A 5,446-nucleotide genomic window follows, 5' to 3' on the forward strand; every position below is an offset into this window, starting at 1 on the left:
GTGGGAATAAGTGAGTTTGAGATGGCTAGGTTGGCACAGGATAGAACAGCATTTAGAGCACTTGTACATAGGGTCGCTATGAGTCGCAAGTGACTCGATGGCACATAACAACAACAACAATGGTGATTGGTGGAGCGAAATCTTGGCCACGTTGGTGTGATCACCAACAGAGAAAGACATCCTTGTTCTTTTGATGTTGTGCATGTGAAGGATATCAACGGCCACAGCTTTGCCACCAGGCTCTCAAACTTTTTTTTCATTGGCAAAGGTAACAAACCTTGGATTTCCCTGCCCAGAAGTAAGGGCATCCAACTTAGCATTGCTGACGATATAGACAAGAGACTGACAGCCAAAAGAGCAGTGGCTCCTGATATGGTTGCTTTCTTGTGGGTAGGAGTGGGATTTATGGGAACTGGAGTGCCAGTCATCCTTTTCACTCTTTGAGAGATTGTAATCTGAGACTTTCTTTCCCTCACACACGTAACTCATCCCTGCCCTTTCCATGAGAAATTGCAAGAAGCAGGTGCAGCTATCAGAGAAGACTGCTGTTCAAGAAACCTGTAAATGAAAACCAACCATGTTTCTGAGTTAATTAAATGGATTAAAACAAATGAGCAACAACAAAAAAATACCTTACAGCAACGAGACTGAGGACTTATTCACTCTCACTGACTCCTGAAAACCTGGATTCCCTTGAAAATTTGAAGTTCTGTTCCATATTATACCTTATTTTGGTCACAATGCTTCTATAGATTCTTTGATCTAACTATTGAGTAATGGTAACTGGGCATCATCTACTTCTGCTTTTTTGGCAAAAGAAATAATTATTTAGGGAGGCACCAGGCATACATTCAATTTATGCCTGACTCCGTGACGAATACCAGAAAATCAAATTATGCTCATGTGAAGCCCAGAACACTTAATTGTGCCCATGTGGCACTCTAAAAGGAGTAAAAACAACTTGGGAAAGACACGATCAACCACAATTAACTCTACAGTGGGGAACAGTCCCTATAAATAACATCCACAGTAACAAATTAATAGCCAAACTAATAAGGTCAGACATGGCCCCACTTTGCAGCATTTACTTCTACTAATTAATGGGTCTAATGTTTGTTGCAAATTGACATAAGAACTTTATTCACAGTTAAGAGGTTTATTGGGGAATTGGGTTGGGGGTCAGGAGACGCAAAGGTGAAAGTTCAGATTCAGTCCAGCAAAACAAATGCAAGCAGCCTCTGGTTCCTCAATTGTTCAGCAAGCTTGTTCCATAGCTCTCACAAGTCAGCTCTTTCTTCAATCATCCAGTAAGCAGAAACTTTAACTCTGGCTCCATAGCCGGGGCTCCTTCAGGCTGTCCCTTGAAGCGATCTCTCTTCAGTCTCACCAGCTGTCTTTGTTTTGCTGGCCTCACAGCTGTTGATGATGTAGAAGATTCTGATTAATGGTGAACCATGTGTCTGCAGTTGAGGCAGCTGGAGATCGTACCCCCAGAGGGGGGCTAAGGCTATGGCTAAAAACCATTTTCAGAAGTCCGAACATCACAGAAACCTATACATAGACCAAGAAGTAGTCCAAATAGATAAGGAAAAATACTTCGTTGCTTAAAATGAGGAAATGTGTGTGTCAGGGTTGTATCCTTTCTCCATACCTATTCAGTCTGTTTGTTACGCAAGTTATTTGGGAAGCTGTGCTCTTATAGAGGAAGAATAAGGCATCGGAATTGGAGGAAGATTCATAAAAAACTGGCATCATGTAGATGACACAATCTTGCTTCCAGAAAGTGAAGACTTGACGCACTCACTGAAGAAAATAAAAACTACAGCCTTCAAAATGGGTATAGTTCAACATCAAGACAACGTCATGTTAGAGAAAAGATTGAAGTTGTCCAGGATTTTATTTCACTTGGATACACAATGAGTGCTCATGGTAAAAGTATTCAAGATGTCAAAAGATTAAAAAAAAAAAAAAAAAGAAATTCAAAGATGTGTTACTTCTAGAAAAGTTGCTGTCAAGGGCCTCTTTAATGTGCTTAAAGACCAAGAATGTCAGTTTAAAGAGTAGGACATGCCTCATTCAAGCCAGGATATTTTCAGTTACTTCTTGTGCATCTGAAAGTTGGACAATTAAGGAAGACCAAAGATGAATTGATGCCATTGAATGGTGGTGTTAGAGAAGAGAGTTGAATAGCTTATGAACTGCAGAAAAGAATAAAAACTGTCTTAGAGGAAGAGTGTCAGAGTGCTCCTTAGAGGCAAGGATGGTGATTTTTTTTCTCATATACTTTCAGCATGACAGGAGGGGCCTGTCTTTAAAAAAGACATTGTACTTGAAAAGGTGGAGGGTCCGCAAAAGTGAAGAAGACCCCTTAAGTAGATGGAGGGACATAGTTACTACAACAGTTGACTTGCGCATGAAGGAAATGGTAAGAATAGCATTTGACTGACAATGTCCCTGTCTGTTGTTTATAGGGTCTCTGTGTGTTGTGGTTGACTCAGTGGCAGCTAACAGCAACACTTATGATTCTTGCTCTGTTGATTTCTGACAGATTAAAACCACCAGAAACATTTCTGTAGTTAAAAAATTTAGAATTGTTATCAGTTGCATTAAAAGGGAATGCATATTATGAGGTTTTTCAGTGAAAGGAAGTGTGAAAGAATGATGAAAAATTATTGTAGTTATTTTAAGTGATATGGGGAATGTTTTAAGAATTTTTAGTTTTTCTTTGGATTAAATGCTATTGAGTAGGATAATTTTGTGATTGACTATATTACTATTATGTATAAGGAGGACAAACTGAAGCATGAAGTGAAATACTTTTTTTAATTTGGAAATTTATATTGAGAACTCATAAGGCAACAATAAAACGATACCCTATCCAGTTAAAACTTAGCCAAAGGTTTCATTAGACATTTCCCTGAGGAATGTATAAAAATGACAATGGAACACATGAAAAGTTACTCAACATCAATAGTCATTGGAGAAATACAAATAAAACCCAAATTTAAATATCAAGTTCACATGCATTAGAATAATATTCTTTCAACAAGCAGTGGAATCGCTGGATCATATGGAATTTTTATGTTCAGCTTTTTAAGGAAATGCTAAACTGCCTTCCAGACTGGTTGCACCATTTTACAATCTCACCAACAATGTATAAGAGTTGTTATCTCCCCACATCCTTTCCAACACTTACTACTTGCTGCCCTGTTAAACATTGCCACTGCTACTGAAGTGAGATGGTATCTCATCAAACCATGCTTTTTTTTTAAATTTTAATGAAAGTTTTTAAAATTTAATGAAAGTTTACAAACAACTTGTATTTCCATTCATTCATTGTTGCACATTTTCCTCCCTGCTCTCCCACTCCCCCAAGTTTGCTTTTTTCTTTGGAAAAAAGTTCTTTCATTGTTATACAGTCCCCCTCCCCCAGAACACTTTACTATGCAACTCTTATTTGGGATTCTTATTATGCCAATAATACCTAATTATATATTCCTTTTAAACAGTTCTCTCCCTTGTCTGTTTCAATAGTATGTATATTATTTATCCCCTCTTTCTTAGTTTTCCTCCAACTCCCATGCCAGTACTGTGTTAAAACAGTGATATTGTGCAGAATTTGTCTTTTTGTGACTGAGATATTTCATTCAGCATAATGTCCTCCATGGTCACCCATTTTGTATAATATTTCATGAGTTCTTTGTTTTTCAGTGCTGCATAATATTCCATTGTGTGACTATACCATAGTTTCTCTATCCATTCGTTTGTTGATGGGAACTTGGGTTGTTTCCAACTCTTTGCTATTGTGAATAAAGCTGCAATAAACATGGGTGTGTATATATATCTGCTTGGGTGGCAGTTCTGGTTTCTTTAGGGTATATTACCTTTAGTGGAATTGCTGCATTAAATGGAATTTCTATTCCCAACTTTTTGAGAAAACACCATACAGCCTTCCATAGTGGTTGCACCATTTTACACTCCCATCAACAATGAATAAGGGTACCAGTTTCTCCACAGCCTCACCAACATTTGTTGTTTGCGCCTCTGTTAAATTTTGCTTTTCTTACAGGGGTGAGATGATATAGCTGTTTTGATATGCATCTCTCTTAAAGCTAGGGAATTTGAACATTTCTATGTGTTTGTTTGCTCTCTGAGTGTCTTATTTGGTGAAGTGCCTGTTCATATCCTGTGCCCATTTTGCAACTGTCTTGTTTATCTTTATCTTGTGTTGTTCAAGTATTCTATAAATTCTAGATATAAGTCCCTTATCAGACATGTCATTACCAAATATTTTTTCCCAATCTGTCGCTTCCCTTTTTACCCTATTGGAGAAGATTTTGGATGTACACAGGGATTTGATGCTTAGAAGGTTCCGTTCATCTATTTTATCCTCTCCTGGTTGTAGGGTTTTTTAAGAATGCGTGGAAGGAAGTTAAATACTATTTTGTAAAGAACCAGGAGTCAAATAAGAGAAAGAAAGAGATGTTTATTTGTGATTTTGTCTATTTCATTGCTATCGACTTGATTCCATCTCACAGTTGACTCTCCCATAAATTTTCAAGGCTTCAAATTGCACTGGAGCAAACTGTTCATTATTTCCCTGAAGAATGACTAGTAAATTCAAATCACTAGAGAAGTTCAACCTTTGGCTTAGCAGCATGAAGCTCGGTAGACTGCACCAGCAGAGCTCCCTGCTTTGTAACAATTATGGATTAATGGAGTTTTCTTCCACATCTTACTACATCATGGTCACAGAGTGACCTTCTATGCTGTTAATTTTCTGAAATTATTTTTGTTTAACAAGAAAATGCTTCCACCTGGTTAAGGGCCTAGACAAGAAACTATTAACGCCCTGGCTTGGCTTATATATGTCAGCCCCAAATCTCATTTATAAATTATTTTTCTTATTTACAACAGGTGGATTTGGAAAATGAAAAGCCAGAGGAGTTAAGAAGATTGGTAAGATTTTTCTACATCATAACCAAAAACTTTGCAGAGAAGGCTACTGTATTAAAAAAGAGGAAATATATACTATATTGAAAGCAACTTTCACAGTAATTTCCCCAATACATGACGTAAAAGAAAGCTTTATTTAAGCAATTGTTAGGTTAAACTTTAAAGGATAAGACAAGAATAGTCAGTTGAGGACTGTGGTATACCAATGAAGGAAGTATGCAGGAGAGAAACATTACAGAGGAACAGAATGTTGTTGTTGTTATGTGCCATTAAGTCACTTGCGACTCCTAGCGATCCTATGTACAACAGCCCTAAACTCTGCTCTGTCCTGTGCCAATCGCTCTGTTTCTGACACTCCCATCCTGATTATCCCAGTCACTGAATCAATCCATCCTAGAGAGGGCCTTCCCCTCCTGCGCTGTCCCTATACTCTCCCAAGCATCATGTCCTTCTCCAAGGACTAGTCTTTCCTTACAACATGTCCAAAGTA

General features: G+C 37.9%; 1 pseudogene; it reads left to right on the forward strand.

The window, feature by feature from the left end:
• The window catches only part of LOC102875366, a 2,682-nt pseudogene extending 2,238 nt beyond the window's left edge, over positions 1 to 444 (forward strand).
• Positions 445 to 5,446: the final 5,002 nt, after the last annotated feature.

The sequence above is a fragment of the Elephantulus edwardii genome, unplaced genomic scaffold, assembly GCF_000299155.1.
Source record: "Elephantulus edwardii isolate Elephantulus edwardi_28Jun2011 unplaced genomic scaffold, EleEdw1.0 scaffold00044, whole genome shotgun sequence".
Classification (NCBI taxonomy): Eukaryota; Metazoa; Chordata; class Mammalia; order Macroscelidea; family Macroscelididae; genus Elephantulus; species Elephantulus edwardii.